The sequence below is a fragment of the Cucurbita pepo genome, unplaced genomic scaffold (assembly GCF_057944985.1).
Source record: "Cucurbita pepo subsp. pepo isolate OVF unplaced genomic scaffold, ASM5794498v1 scafford_2, whole genome shotgun sequence".
Taxonomy (NCBI): domain Eukaryota; kingdom Viridiplantae; phylum Streptophyta; class Magnoliopsida; order Cucurbitales; family Cucurbitaceae; genus Cucurbita; species Cucurbita pepo.
The window spans coordinates 703,747-721,017 of NW_028257907.1; the positions used below are offsets into that span (position 1 = coordinate 703,747).

Here is a 17,271-nt window from a genome sequence, read left to right on the forward strand (position 1 = left end):
TTTAATGAAGAAATCGAGAGTTAATACGTCTTAGATAAGGATGCCTAAGGAGGATCGAGAGTTAATTCTGCTTTCTCAAATAAGTTGCAGACGGAGGATCAAATTCCAAAATTAAGACCACGCGCTTTAAGACGAGAGAAATACTTAAGGAGAAAGACCATGGGACAAATCAGTACTTTCATCTTTTTGATTTTAAGTACAAGTCCTAACTTTTATCTATTATGTATGTGAATTTTAAGTAAGGAGATATTGAAAAAAGGTCCCACCGAGATTTGAACTCGGGTTACTGGATTCAAAGTCCAATGTCCTAACCACTAGACCATGGGACCACAAATTTTTAAAGACTTGTGTGTCATAAATATATGAACTTTAAAAAGAATAATAGTATCTTATTTGTTTCTTATAGATCTCTAAATTTTATAAATGATTTGTGTCTTTGTTTTTAGTTCTGTATTTGATAGTGTAACGCCAAAAGAAAAAAAAAGAAAAAAAAAAAAAGAAAAAGCGGGGGGCTAAGTCAACTGAGGGGCAAAAAGGTCATTTTGCCCCTCCAACCCTAATAGGGGTCCAAGGAGAACCCCGTCAGATTCCCTGCAAAAGAAAGAAGGAGTTAGAGAGAAATCAGAGAGGAGGCAGCCGGGAAGATTAACGGACCACCGCCGGAATCCATCTCCAGACGAGACTCGTGCAAGGATTGAGAGGCTAGCAAGGCCGACGCTCCGTCAAAACCTAATAACATTTCGCGAGGTAAGGTTTCTGAACGACATTGCTCAGATATGAGCTTTCCCCTACGTGAATCGATCCTAAAATGTTGAAATCTTCACCTAGGAACAACTCACGCCCGGTCTGTGAAGAAGTTTGGCCGAGACCTCAACCCAAAGGCGGAGATCCGAGAGTCGTCCGAGAATGGTGAGCGAACTTCCGACATTCTTAAATCATCCGATAGTTAAGAAAAAATTACAGAAAAAATACTAGGACGTAGCCAGTAACACGATCTAGAACTTTGCCGAAGGAATCATATCGATCAGATCTACGGATCGAAAGATATGAAAATTGGAAAAAACAAACTGGGTTTTGGTTTTCAGAGGACAAAGAAGAAAGAAGAAAGAGAAAGAAAAAAAAAACAGCCGGCGAGCGGTGGAGGATGGCGACTGGCGCCGGACACGCGTCGACCATCGGCTGGAGCAACGCAGCTCCAGCGATTCGTCGACACATGTTGCCTGCAAGTCGGGCCGAACCGCAACGTGAGCCGAACCGACCGGACCGGACTGGGTCGGGCCGGCCGACCGCGACTCCGTGGAAGCGAGCGCGCGTGGCAGGCGCTCGTGCAGCCTGCGACTGACGCCTTCCCGTGCGCGTGGCTACGCACTCCCAGCACGCGTGGAATGGCCAATTTGGCTCGGTTGTTTTCTGTTTGCCCAATTTTTGTCCCAGTTTCAGTTCTAATACTGTTTTTACGTGAATAGGGACCTAATTTAAAGAAATCAGTATTTTTGGACACCTCACGGGCAAAGAAACGCTAGCAAAAGGGCACGCGTCAACCAGGTAAGTCACAACCCAGTATTTAGGAAGAAATACTTGTAGGATTCGCTCGGATTGCATGCATGCTAGTAGTCCTACTTCAGATTAGCTCTCCATGTAAACTATTAGTCAAATTAACTATTGTGTTTATATTGGGTAAATTACATGAGTGTTGCTGTATGTTTTAAGCTTCCGCTGTATGTGTGCATGCGTTAATTTATGTTAGAATTGTGTATGCCGGGTTTCGGGTGCTTGATGGACGAATTCGCCCCATTGAGCGCGAACTTCATTTTCTGGGTGCTGGATGGAGGTCATCGCCCCATTGAGCCGGTATGCCTAGTTTGCATGAATTACATACTATGATGTTAGAAGAAGATTGCATGCACCCTCTGTTAATTGCTAGGGCCCATTACTCTGATAAGATTAGGGAATTTCTGTTAGGAGCGATATGCCGCTCTAGTCAGACATAATTTTTCTCTAGAAACTTAGCGGTTTACCACGGCAAGAAGGTACCCCGGAGTGTTCGTAGATTGCTAGCATGTGAACGGTATCTATAGCTTCGTGGGAGGACCAAGGGGTCCCTGATCAGTCCTTACTGCTCTTAGCCATTTCGCATGGGAAATGTGTCCCTACGTCGTACAGCCCATTAGCTGCATGGGAACGGGTTGGGTCGCGCACCCCATAGGGGAACTAGATGGGCGTAGGGGTACTCAGCACACCCCTAGGCTAGGTACCATGTAGTCCCAGATAGCCATGTAGAGGTAGCACCTCATAGAGAGATACCGACCATATTAGTTTGGCATAAAGAACCTCTAGGCGTTTAATGAAAGAACGAAGAACTAGTGAAACCCAAGGGGCAAGCCCCAAGGGACCAAGATTAGGACCAGATGTCCTAGAACCGAAATAGGAAACCGTGGCAACCTGTTAAATTAAGATGCGAAGAGAGCCTACAAGTAGGTGGCTTACTGAGTATAATCTTTATACTCATCCTTGTTATGTTTTTCTTTTTTTTCAGGGGCGCGAGGCGTCGGTCAAGAGTGGGCGTGATCAGCCGGGAAGTGTCACAGAGGAATGGGTTGTCCCGGGGCGTCAGTCCAGTCTTAGTCTTTATTTTTATATTTGCATTCTTTTGAAATTTATTTTCCAAATGGTCTTGTGTTCTTTGTTTGTCATTCGAAAAACTTTATTGGAATTTGATGATTTTCTTTATTTCATATTTAAATCTCTTTGTGCATTTGTGTCGTGTCGTTAGTCACGGCCCGTAGTAAAATATTGGGCTGTGACAAATTTGATATTAGAGCAGTCAGGTTATAGGTCCTGTAGACAGTTAGGATAGAGAGTCGTGTCCTCTGTGACTTCGCTCGTCAATCACATGCCGCTCACGACCAGACGTTCTCATGTGACAGAAACATAGAGACAAAGGTTAAGTTAGTATTTATAGAGTATACCATGACCGACTATGGCATTATATCGCACATTACCTAGGAGATGTGCTATGAATGAATTGTGACCATAGTTCCTTTTTCAATTGTGGTAGATAATGGCACCAAAGAGACACGAACCGTATGTAGGGCCAGGACCTAGAAGGGGAAGAAGAGAGAAAGTCCAGGACACCTCGGTTCCAACACCTAAAGAGGAACAACCTGATTTCAGGAGGAGGTTGGGGATATGCCCCAAACTAGCGAGGGGACGGTACCACAGCCATCAAGATCAAAAAGACGCCGAATGAAGGCCAAGGCCCGAAGACTGCTTGATACACCCCCTGCTACTCCCTTCTCCGAAGAGGCCCCATCGGATCCAACCCCGTGTACAGCAGTCCCGCTAAACCAGCCATTAGCCATGCCCTCAGCTGAGATGTTTCAGACGTTCATGATGACGTCAATGGAAAATTAGGCTTTGACGAACCAGATGATTCAAACCATGATGTCTAATCAGTCAACGGGCAAGGGGGCAAGGATTCAGGGACTATGACTATGGAGTCCCGCTACTTAAGAGATTTCCAGAGGCATAAACCGCCTTCCATTGACGGAGGCAAGATGGATCCCATTGCCGCTGAGAACTGGCTAGAGGCCATAGAAACGGCCTTCCATTTTATGAACTGCCCACCAAAGTATGAAGTCCATTGTGGGACATATATGCCGAAAGGAGAAGCACACTTCTGGTGGAAAGGTGCTCAGAAAACCATAGTACCACAAGGAGAGTTTATTACATGGTGTCAGTTTAAAGACGCATACCTCCACAAATACTACCCAATCACTGCCAGAGTGAAAATGCAGGCAGCGTTCCTTGCATTGAAACAGGGAGATAGATCAGTGGAGGATTATGACTTGGAGTTCAATAGGCTGGCAAGGTTTTCTCCAGCCTATGTTAGTTCTGAGGAGTTGAAGGGCGAACGATTTATCGCTGGCCTGAGGGAAGAACTAAGGGGGAATGTGGCGTCCCAGTCATCCTTTGTCTATACGAAAGCCCTTCAAGTGGCGACCCTGCTCGACTCGCCCCGTACCAACAAGCTACAGTTGGGAATAGCACAATCATCCCACAATGCAGCCCATGGAAAGGGGACATACCCTAGCCACCCCAAAACTGTCAGACCACCCTGTGGCCGCACTGATAGGCGAAGGAGAGCCCCGGTACGAAACATGACCTTGTGTCCTAATTATCGGCATCCTCACACGGGGGAATGCAGAGCAGGAACTGGCGCCTGCTACAGATGCGGTCAGGTAGGGCACTTTGCAGTGGATTGCTCTCAGAGAAACGATCAGCGTGTCAACCTGCCTGAAATACAGCATCAGAGGGGCCAAGCTGGCCAACATCAGCAGGGGCAAGCTGTAGCCCATGCAACAACAGCCAGGCAAGCTGACCAGCCTGACGTAGTTGTCACAGGTACGCTACCCATATTTTGTCATCTTGCATTAGTGTTGTTTGATTCGGGTTCGACACATTCATTCGTATCTAAAGAGTTTGTAGAGCTAGCACATCTAGAGAAAGAACTTTTAGAAATTACCCTATCAGTGTCTACCCCTGCTCACGAGCTGTTGCTAGCTACCCATAGGGTTAAGGGAGGTGGAGTAACAATAGCAGGGCGTGTCATCGAAGCTACACTGATAGTGTTAAGCATGCAAGACTTCGATGTCATCTTGGGTATAGATTGACTAGGTGAGAATTGCGTTTTGATAGATTGCGAGACTCGAATAGTGACTCTCAGGCTCCCGTCAGGGGAAAGCTTTACCTATAAGGGAGCCATTTCCAAAGGTGTCCCGAGCGTCATAACCTCGCTAAGGGCTAAGAAGTTGATTCGTAGTGGCGCAAGTGCATTTCTAGCCAGCATGACCTTAGATAATAGTAACAAAAATAAAACCTCATCGGTACACATCGTCAGGGAGTTCGTAGATGTCTTTCCGAAGGATCTGCCAGGTTTGCCCCCAGCTAGGGAAGTCGATTTTGGGATTGATTTAGAACCAGAAACGGTGCTGATCTCCAAGGCACCTTATAGGATGGCACCTGCAGAACTCAGAGAATTGAAGGAACAGTTATAGGAGTTGTTGGATAAGGGTTTCTTTCGATCTAGTGTATCACCTTGGGGAGCCTCTGTTCTGTTTGTCAAGAAGATGGACGGGTCCATGCGGTTGTGTATTGATTACAGGGAATTAAACAAGGTCACTATAAAGAATAAATACCCTCTCCCGAGAATTGACGACCTGTTTGATCAGCTATAGGGAGCAACAGTCTTCTCGAAAATCGACCTAAGGTCGGGGTATCATTAGTTGAGGGTCAGAGAAGGGGATATACCCAAGACAGCATTCAGAAGTCGTTATGGACATTACGAGTTCCTCGTTATGTCCTTTGGCCTTACCAATGCACCAGCCGTTTTCATGGAACTAATGAACAGGGTGTTTAAGGAATTCTTAGACACCTTTGTCATAGTGTTCATCGACGACATTCTGGTATACTCCAAGTCAGAGGCAGATCTTGAAATACACCTCAGAAAAGTCTTGACAATACTGAGAGCCCAGCAGTTGTATGCCAAGTTCTCTAAGTGTGAGTTTTGGTTGTCTGAAGTTGCATTTCTGGGTCACGTGGTGTCAAGCAAGGGGATTACAATGGACCCAGCTAAGATAGAAGCAGTGATGAGGTGGCCACAGCCGACCACAGTCACAGAGGTGAGGAGTTTTCTTGGGCTAGCTGGTTATTACAGAAGGTTTGTTCAGGATTTCTCCAAAATTTCCTGACTCAGCTAACCAAGAAGGGCAAGCCCTTTGCTTGGACTCCAGCTTGCTAACAGAGTTTCAAGGAAATCAAGAAGAGGTTGGTAACTGCACCAGTCCTTACAGTTCCAGACGGGTCAGGTAATCTCGTGGTGTACAGTGATGCATCAAGGAAAGGCTTGGGTTTTGTGCTCATGCAGAAAGGTAAGGTGATAGCGTATGCTTCTCGACAATTGAAAGAATATGAACGAAACTACCCCACGCATGATCTCGAGTTAGCAGTGGTAGTATTTGCTCTAAAAATATGGCAGCACTACCTGTATGGGGAAAAAGTACAAGTCTTCACTGATCATAAGAGCCTCAAGTACTTATTCACGCAGAAGGAGCTCAATATGAGACAAAGGCGATGGTTGGAACTGGTAAAGGATTATGACATAGAGATCTTGTTCCATCCAGGCAAAGCCAACGTGGTAGTTGATGCATTGAGCAGGAAGGCTGTGCATACTTCTGCGATGATCACCACACAGGAAAAACTACAAGATGAGATAAAGAGGGCTGGGATAGACGTGGTGGTTAAAGGTGGTAATGTTCAAATGGCACAGTTAACGATACAGCCCACCCTACGAAAGAAAGTTATCGACGCTCAGAGGTCTGATGAACACCTCGGTAAAGTGTGGAGTCAGACTGAGACAGAGAGGCCAGTAGGGTATTCTATCTCCTCAGACGGGGGTCTGCTATGGCAAAACCGCCTGTGCGTTCCCCGAGACGAGGGAATCTTAAAAGATATTATGACCGAAGCCCATGATACATCTTATGTGTTCCACCCTGGAAATACGAAGATGTATCAGGATCTGAAAAGGTTTTACTGGTGGTCCGGAATGAAGAGGGACATAATGGATTTCGTAAGCCGTTGCTTGACCTGCCAGTAGGTGAAGGCCCCGAGGCAGCGCCCAGCAGGATTGCTACAGCCCCTGAGCGTCCCTCAGTGGAAATGGGAAGCAGTCTGTATGGATTTCATTTCGGGTTTGCCAAAGACAAAGTAGAGTTTCAACGTCATCTGGGTAATTGTAGACAGACTGACTAAGACAGCCCACTTCATTCCAGGAAAGTCCACATATCGAGTGGATCGGTGGGCTCAGTGATATATCAAGGAGATAGTACGCCTGCACGGGGTACCAGTGTCCATAGTATCAGACCGGGACACCAGGTTCACCTCTCAGTTCTGGAGGAGTCTTCAGAAGGCACTAGGAACTCAGTTGAGGTTCAGTACATCATTCCATCCTCAAACGAACGGACAGACCGAAAGGCTGAACCAGGTTTTAGAGGACATGTTGCGAGCCTGCTCCTTAGATTTCGATAAAGTAGATAACATTAGTTTAAATAAAAATAAAACAATGCCCTCATCTAATCTAAGGATCAATAAATATAACATGAATGCAACTACCCTAAGTTTGGTTCCTTGGCCTTCAATGCAATGTTGTCATCCGTAAATGTGTATCTTACCTTTACTTTAAAATAAGAATAACATGTGGTTTGAGTACTTTAATAAATACTCAGTAAGTAATCCCACTGTTAGCATCGGAATATGAATCACGTGTAATATAGTGGGACATTTCCTTTCATAAATACATTGTGGCGTGGGCTTGGGCTTTGCTTTTCAATTCGAGCAGAGTTGAATATGTTGTACTTCCTTACACATGACCCATGAATGTGTACATTAACCACCAGGTGGATTGGTATAAGAGTATTCTATAGGTCTACCTCGTCGAGCTTGTGCACACTCACACTACCAAATACCATGAAGGCAAAAGACCCGCATAATATCATAAAGAACATAAATATTGTAAGGTATGTGTCTGTACTGATCATAATGGGGAAGTATCCCGATGCACCTCCCATATAAAATGCATGAGATCCCTAACATTAAAACACGACATAACGTTCCTATGAGACATACATACTTGATTCTTGTCATATTGTTCATGATTGACAATACATAGGCATAGGGTGTACTAAACATAATATAGAAGTATCTCGATGCACGTGGTATACAAAATGCATGAGGTCCCATAACATTAAAGCATGACATATATTCATTGCGCTAGTCACACCTCAAATCTATTCCTAGCATAGTGTTTCTATGAGAGATTAATACTTGATTCATTTCATATTTTTAATAATTAACAATACATAATTTTAATGTCTCATAGTCATAGAGTGTACGTATTAACATAGTTTACATGAAATGATACATGAAGGATCATGCACCAAATAACATCGAACCATAACATTGTTATGACATAACATAATCCTACAATAGTGTATATGATATCATAGCATAACTTGCATGCAACATATCGTATATCATAGCATATACATAACATAGTATATGTCATACAATCATAAAACACGACATGTGCAGGGGCCACAAGTAGCGATGTTCATTCCCTGTCATCATCCCCACTGTCCATTTCATTCTTCATTTCCACGAAATCCTCTATTTATTTGTGTGGGGATCAGGGTAAGGGATTCATCGCAAGGAAGTGGCAGGGATCGGATTCCCCATGGAAAATTTTAGTGGGTTTTGAATCCAAGAATCAGTCTTAGAGGAAAAGGCCCAGAGTGTTGAAGATGAAAGGCCAAGAATCTTTAAAGGAACAATGACTTTTTATGGGTCAGAAAACAGTTGCATCGTGATGTAAAAGACCTTAGAAATACATTTGTTATATCTATTGTAAAATGGTAAAGGGTAGAGAGAAAAAAAAAAAAAAAAAGAAAGAAATAGAGAAGCAATAGAAGAAGTATTTTCAAATAAACAGAGTGTTCTTTGTCTCCTTCTATTATTAGTGTGTGTGAGATTTATTTCACAAATTTGTGAGTTTTCTTTAACAGATTAGTATCAAGCCAATGGCGAATGTGACGGGTCAAATGCTGCTACCGCGGCTATCGAAGACTACGAGAATTGGAACATTCATATGAAAGCTCTTCTCGGTTCTCAAGATGCATGGGAGGTGGTTGAAGAAGGGTTAGAAGAACCAAAAGAGGTGCGATCAAAGGATAAGGGGGCACTTACATGTTGTTCTGAGTCGTTGACGAGTCGGGCTTTGAGAAGTTTGCCAGTGCAACTACTTCAAAAGAAGCGTGGGACACTTTAGGAAAAATGTTCAAAGGAATCGACCGAGTCAAGCAAGTGCGTCTCCAAACTCTTCGTGGCAAGTTGGAGAACATGAAGATAAAGGAGTCAGAAAATGTATCTGACTACATCATGCATGTACAGACTGTGGTAAACCAACTCAACCGAAATGGAGAAATGTTAGCCGAGCCACGGGTTTTGGAGAAGATTTTAAGGTCATTAACCAACAACTTTGAGAATATTGTATGCGCGATAGAATAGTCAAATGACCTAGCGACGTTCATAGTCGACCAGCTAGCCGGTTCTCTCGAAGCACACAAGCAACGTAAGAAGAAGAAGTAGGAAACACTCGATCAAGCACTTGAAACCGAGGCGTCAATCAAAGATGAAAAGGTACTCTACTCTCAAAATTTTGAAGGTAGAGGTTGTGGCCGTGAAAATAGTAAAAATGGTCATGGTGATCAAGGCAACAGCCATGAAGGATACTATAAGAAGAAGGGATAGTCGAGCCAAGCAAATTGGCATGGAAGAGGATGCAGTCGAGGAAGAGGTGGCCGATCAATTTACTCCAACATTCAGTGCTATAAATGTCACAAATATGGTCACTTTGCGAACAATTGTAACTCCGACAAATGTTACAATTGTGGCAGAGGGGCATTTTGCAAAAGATTCTCGAGTCAATAAAAAGGTGGAAGAAACAATCAACCTAGCCTTGGATGACGCAACAAACGAAGGTCTTCTCTTGATGGCTCAAAATGAAGATCGGAAAGCGAAAGAACACGATGCAGAAAAATACGATGGCGGTAGTTATGAGGTGGTGGAATCCATTGGAAATGAGGGGATATGCAGCGGATTTTGCAAAATCGCGATATCGGAGATGAGAAAATCGAAGAAGGAATCTGGATTGAACACGCGATCAGTGAACGAGCCAAAGAAACTTCCAGATCATCAGAAGGAGAACAGAGATTTAGAGCAACAACCAAAATCTGTCGTGGATAAATCTGTGGAGAAGTCTCAATTACAGACGTTGAAATCGTCGAACGAGAAGCCTTTTGAAGGAAAAAGTAGACATTGAAAAAGAAAAGAAAGCTTTTAGAAGTGGAGATTGAAAGGTTAGAGAATGTGTAGGTAATTTCTGCTGATGAATCGTGGGTACAAAACTGGAGGTGCGCGCTGGGAAGTGAAATTCTTTACATTGAAGCGTGGCACCATGCGGATCGGGTCGAACATCCTTTGAGTCAAACTGGGTTAGACGTGGGCGTGAGTCGGAAGAGCTACCGCGTGTCGCGCATACCGAGTGGAGCCGTGTCACTTTACAATGCGCTTGACGCGTTATTCCACCCAATCGTTAACACGTGTCCCTCAGGCTGTCTGACGCGCTTTCCCTCCCCCAAGTTAATTTTCTCCCCTGACTACACTTAATCTGGCCTTCAAAGTCAGTTCATTTACCTCCTTGTTCCTAAAAATATAATGAAATTGGCCCATGCAGGTGTCGAACCTGCGACCTTCGCGTTATTAGCACGACGCTCTAACCAACTGAGCTAATAGGCCATAGGTTTTATGCACATTGTAGATTAATAGCTCCTAATTTAGTCAATCGAGTTTAGGTTACATAATTTTATGCACAATAAATTTAAAACTTTAGGTCATTATCTTTTAAAGTTTGTAGTGCTTTAACCTCGAATCATTAAAGACATCATTGAGAATTAATGAAATTGACACGTCCAAGTGGCAAACCTGCACCCTTCACACTTAATTAGTGCGACGTTCTAACAAACTTAGCTAATGGGCCAAAGGTTTTATGCAAATTGCAGATCCATAGCTCCTAATCAAGCCAATTGAGTTTATTTTATGCATAATAAAAGTTCAAAACTTTCTAATTTTAAGACATTATATTTAAAGTTCGTAGTGTTGTAACCCCGTATCATGAAAATATATTATTAAGAGAATTAATGGTATTGTCCCACTGTAAAAGGGAGGTCCATCACTTCATTTTACAAGCCCACTTGAATTGTTTAAAGTCAGTCGAAAAATACATTTTTCACGGCTCTATATCAATATTTTGGCTGATCAGGCTTGGGTTTGATACGCTCGGACCCTTTCTTCTTTCAATTTTTCAAAAGCTTAAATTTTTAGAATCTAGTTTATATTATTAATGCACAGGTAGGTTTAGTTAGTCTATATACTTATGAGTAAGTTTAAATTATTTTAATTTCCATAGTAGAATTTTAATTTATGATTGTTGGACTTCTTAAGAAAAATTAAAATTTAGAGGTCAGCATTAAGCTAACGTCAAATGGTCGTAGTAGCTTCGGCTTAGGTTACCCAAGTAAGTGACCTTACCATCATTTGGCTATAATTGTGTGTTGTATGGTGACATGTGCTCGTGGCTTTGCACATTGTAATAGCCCAAGTCCATCACTAGCAGATATTGTCTTCTTTGGGTTTTCGAGATAGCTTTACGCTTTTAAAACACATAGAGAAATTTTTACACTCTTAAAATATAAAGAATGTTCCCCTCTCCCGCTGTTGTGGGATCTCACAATCCACTCTCTTTATATAGAGGTATCAAGTTGGCTTAAGGGCTCATCTTGTTATATTTTTTTGTCTCTGATTAGCCTCCTATAATCGATATGAACACTATTATAAAACAAGTCTTGAAACCTAGTTAAATATCTGATTCATAAAAATTAATTAAGCTATGGGAAATTAGTGAGCCCAACAACATCACTCGAACTCACACAACTATATCGAACTCCAAGAAAACCTTTTAACCTTGCCTTCTTGGTTCATATGCTTGAGGGAACCCTTGTTTCTACATGTATGTATAACTATCTGGATCAGCTCTTAATGTTCAATATATCGTCGGGTGGACCCATTCTTTCCTCTTAATGACTAGAGCTATTGCTCTCTAAAACAAATGTTAAGGAGTGTGAAGTCCTGACTTAGTAGTTCATGTGTCTATGGCTCGGTCTACCTTAACCAAGTTGTCCGGGCCATAATCTAAAAAAGTTCAAGTAGATTCAAGGCTCAGATCGCGTGTTGGAATTAATGTTGGAATAACTTACATATAACATTCAACCTTAATTCAAACCTTCCTAATTTCTCCCCGGTGATTTAGTTTCTTCCTTTAAGTAGATCATGACTTGATTCGTCTATATGTATTACTCTATCTTTTAAGTCATAAACTCTAAACCTTGCTAAAGTATCCAATCATTGACCACTTTGCTCATACAACCTCAAAGCTTCCTCTTACTATTTGTGCATAAACATCTAAAAAAAAAAAAAAAAAAAAATGTTATTTCCTCAAATTTCTTGGTACTTAATAAAACTTTCATTTAAGGCTGATATTGCATAAGCATAATAAATGTTCTTATATGTAGTAAAACTTGATATACTTAGAACAATTTCATATACACATCTTGTCATTTGGTATTCATAACAAACCTTGATTCTTATAAAAGGTTTTTAGGGGTTGTTTCGTCATTTTTCTTAGAGTTCATACCTCAAACACGTTCTAATTTCCTCATGTGATCTTGCATACTTACCCTTAAGGTCATAAATGGGTCTCTTAAAAAGTTTATTTAACAATTGAGGTCTTTTGGAATCTTGAAAACATTTTAGAATTCTTATAGGGGTATGTTGGTCATTTACCACCCCAAATCTTGGTTAAATCTGGACATATTCCAATGGCCTTGTAACTTTGTATAAAATCTTTGAATCATGACATATTGAAATGGCCTTCTAAGTATGTTATAGAAGAGACACAACTCATCGAATCCAACGACCAAATTTAAAATGGAGATCAGCTGCCCACTAATCAGAGAAAATATGTCTGGCATAAATTTTATAAAATTCAATCTCAAATTCACGACAATCTGGAAGTTTTTAACGTCGACTTAAGCCCTCTCTATAAAGCCTAAAGTAGGAGCTTTCGTTTAGAGAAAGAATCGAGCTAAGTCGAGCCTTCAACTGTGAGTTGTTATAGCCTCTGAGATTTTGGGTTTCTTACTCTCGGATTTCTTCCAAATTTAAGAGCCATAGTCAACCATTTTCCTTCAAACCTGCTTTTGCACCTTCTAAATGAGACTATCCACAAGTTTGGTGATGAAATAAAGTGTTGAAGGTGCCTCAAACACAACTTCTCAATTTGGTCCGTCTTTAAAGGAAGATAGTTGATGCTCGAAAATTAAATACGAGCCTACATGCAAATTTGTCAAGAAACCTATCATGTTCGATTTTCGAACCTCCAAGGAATACTTCCGTAGAAGACCACGTAGGTTAACAAGACTCAGAGCAAGTCCATTTGAAGAAAATTATTTTCGTTTAAAATTTGGGAGTAAGGATCGAAGCCTTTCTTTAGCTTTAGAAGATTAAGTTGAGCGCTTTTAATGAAGAAATCGGGAGTTAATACGTCTTAGATAAGGTTGCCTAAGGAAACAAAATTCTGCTTTCTTGAATAAGTTGCAGACCGAGGATCAAATTCAAATTAAGACCATGTGCTTTAAGACATCACCATCTTTAAGTTTCATAAAGAAATCGAGGGGAGAAATGCTAAGGCGAAGACCATGGGACAATCTCCTAATGTATCATTACTTTCATCTTTGTATCAATAGACCATGGGACCATAGATGTTCATAAAATTTGTGTCTTATAAATTTCTGAAATTGAAAAAATAGATAATATTTTCATACACTTTCAAGTTTATATCATTTCTAAACAATATATAATATGTCAAATTAATTACTTTATATATATCTAACAGAGTTTCTACACATTAAAATCAATTACTTTAATAAATATAAAGTTGAGTTTTATATCTATTATGTACGTGAAATTTTAAAGTAATGAAATATAGAAAAGGTCCTACCAAGATTTTGAACACGGGGTACTGGATTTAGAGTCCAATGTCCAATGTCCTAACCATTAACTCCAATTTCGCGTGGAAGGGTTGGATGGAAACTCAACCTTACCGGCACGTTCTTTTTTGGCATATTTTTTTAGGACTGCACAATATCTCACATTTATATTAAAACAAATAATAGGAGAGAGAAGGTAACGATCCTATGAACTGATGAAGGTGAACGTTGGGCAGACAATGGAAGTCAGAATAGACAATAATAGGACAGTTGAATGTTTTGAATGTTTTGAATTTTAAGTTAGTACATGATAGGACATATTGGATTTCAGTCAATTTTGTTAGGTGTTTGTGTGAAGCTTGATTTTCCTTTAAAATGGTTGAATTTCATGTTTTGAATTAATTATGTAAGTCCATGGCCTTATTTTAAAAATGTCTATTATGAATTTATGCATTTATGTTCAGGCATGAGTTGACGTCACTAATATTTTATGTTATGATATGAATGATATATATGTTGTGAATCTACGTTGCGATATGAATGATATACAATGCTTGAACCTTCACATATTACACCACGCATATTATGTTAACATGTTCAAGTTGTGCCAATGAGACATTGATAAACCATGTATATTAACCATAGAAGATTTGTCCCATATACGTGTGTATGTCTCATAGGAATGCTATGTCATGAAAAATAAAATGGATGTATGATTTTCATCATAACTATTTATCATGATTCGAAACTATAGGATCTCATTCATTTCACATGTCACATGCATCGAGAGACTTTCTCGTTATGATTATGTACACTATGATATTATGCATGCTCCTTCCCCTTTGTGGTTTCTGGCAACGTGAGTGTTCGCGAGCCTACCATCAAACCAATGAGGTATGTATACGAGCTCACTTAATGGGTCCATGTGCGCATGTGTGTTGCGTGTATAGAAAAGTACTACACATCAAACCTTACTCGAACTTGAAGTAGAGAATAAGGTCATGATGTGTGATGTCCCATATTGGTTGGGGAGGAGAACAAATCACCCTTTATAAGGTGTGGAAACCTTCTCCTAGCAGACGCGTTTTAAAGCCTTGAGGGGAAGCCCGAAAGGGAAAGCCGAAAGAGGACAATATCTGCTAGCGGTGGATGTGGGTCGTAACATCATTGCTTCATTTAAGGGTGTAATGCCTCTAAAAATTTGACCTAGATTTAGAATTTGAATCAACCACCCGAATTTAATTTAGAGTAGTTTTACTCTCATTTACCTTTCGCGTTTTATTCACATAGTAAATAACTAAAACAACTTTATTTTCTTGGTTGTTCTCACAAAGGTTTGTTCCACAAAAGCAATAAAGATCTGACATTTTCATCCACTAGATCATTATTTAATAAGGTTGAGAACAACCATTTTTCCATGCGTGCAAGAACTAAAATTTGTTTAGATGATTATTAAACAATGAAAAGCCATTACTATCTGCCAACCATATTCCATTACTATCTGCCAACCATATTCATCTTTCATTAACCCATTGATTAGAAAGCCATGTTCCCTTTTCTGACCAGAAAACCTCGAATGAAGCATGCCCTAATTTGCTCTCAAAGTCACACCAAAACAATGTCGTTCGAAAAATATTATCCTTAAAGTTCCAATAGAATTGAGTTCCTGGATTGAGGATATGCATGCCTAAGTCCATAACAAATCCAAAATTTTAGGTTAGATACACCCAAACTAAGATAAATATATACATATAAATTTTAAGAAGTATACGAAAATAAAAACATTAAAATATGAAAATAAAACCATTAAAAACCTAATAAATATTATGTAAAAATTAAATAGTTTAATTTTTTGTTTTTAAAATTTCAAAACTTAAAATAAAAACTTGGATTCCACCATGAGTATGTAGATATATATATATTCTCTACTAACCTAAATCTTCTTCTTTTGATTTGCAACGAGTATGAAGAGGTGGATTTGAAGGATTTTTCCAAATCACCACTTCCCACTTTGTCAAGTTGAGAATTGCATGGGCTAAAAAAGGCTAAAAAGGAAAGCCAACTTTACAAAATGAACCCATATATTTTCAATTCTTCAATTCAAAGTTCCTTATAAAAATATCTTTCAAACCAAAAACCAAAATTTTTATTGATTTTTTCCATTTTTAGTTTCCTCTTTTAAAATTCTACTTAATTTCTTACCCCATTTATTTCTACTCTATCATATGGATTTTTACTCTATTCTTAATTCAAATGGTCAAAGTTTGTTTAAGTTAATTTGATTCAAATACATTGAAGGACATGAGTTCTATGAGTAAAATAAGCAACCCAATTCAAATTTATTTAGCCCATTTTACTTATTACTATAAAGTTATACGTTCCCTTTTTCTTTACAAGGGCTCGTACAATATTAAGTTCATTACAAGGGCTTCGTTTTGATTTGATATCCTACGGTTCTTAAATATGGTACCCAAGCTTGTTGTAGCCATGATCGAGAGCCCAATAACTCTTCATCTTTGATCTCGGTGTTTATCCATGATATCATCAACGGTAGTATTCATTTCTCTTTTAATACGACCTAGAGAAGTTAATAAAAGAATTGTTTCGACAACTTTACACTTCAAGAGTAAAAAATTCTACCGTTTATATCATTTGTTTAAACATTCTTTCTCTCATTACACGTTCCACACATTGATGAAAACATCCCAACAACTAAGAAGAAAAAGAATTAAGGAAGGTAACTATTTCCAAGAGCTGGTTGTGTTCTTACCATTGAAGCAGAAGGCAGATTACTTTTCCCAATCCAAACCGTATCAAAACTCTCTCCTGTTTCAGACACCTTCTCCATATCCTCCACACTAACCTCAAAACCGCCATTAAAACAAACTCCAAGTAAACCTAAGTAAAGTCACTTACCAAGGTAGCTAAGTTGAAGTCCCCAAATCATACTTGAAGCTAGTTCAATTTTTCCCTTTAAAATCCAAGTAAACCTATGTAAGTTCACGACACCGAATTAGTCCAGATCAAATTATGTCGTTTAGCTACTATGTTTAAGTAAACCTATAATTTTTCTTATAATATTTTAGTTTTTTGAAACAATGATCGTACTCATCTCAAAACCTTTTTGAAATGTCAAAATCGACTTCAAGAGGGTAACCAATTGTAGGATTGGGTCTAAAAATGTCAAATAGGGTTAAAAACCGATATCCTGAGTCAAAAGTGCCAAATATAAGTCGCAAGACAAAGTCGAATAAAGTTTTAGGCCCGAGATTTGGTAAGGAAGACAAAACGTTGAATTTTCGAACCCTCTCAGGTCTGAGAGGTTAGGCCCTTACGAACCAAACAAACACCATAAACGAGATTTAGGGGAGGAGGAGACTCGGAAACGGAGAAAAAAGGAGGAAAAAGGACGTCGAAACAACGTGATTGAGGAGAGAGAGAGAGTCACCGAAAAATTCTCTGGTAATCGGGGTGAGGGAGACGAAGTGTGACCCGAGATCCGACTCACGACCCACAGGCAACCCTAACCGAGGTGAGGGGTGGAGAAGATGAA

General features: G+C 40.0%; 2 non-coding genes across 2 annotated transcripts; both read right to left on the reverse strand.

Moving 5' to 3' along the window:
• Window positions 1-257: 257 nt before the first annotated feature.
• TRNAQ-CUG (transfer RNA glutamine (anticodon CUG)) lies at window positions 258-329 on the reverse strand. Its single transcript has one exon. It is a non-coding gene; the product is annotated as a tRNA-Gln (tRNA).
• A 10,007-nt stretch (window positions 330-10,336) lies between these two features.
• TRNAI-AAU (transfer RNA isoleucine (anticodon AAU)) lies at window positions 10,337-10,410 on the reverse strand. Its single transcript has one exon. It is a non-coding gene; the product is annotated as a tRNA-Ile (tRNA).
• Window positions 10,411-17,271: the final 6,861 nt, after the last annotated feature.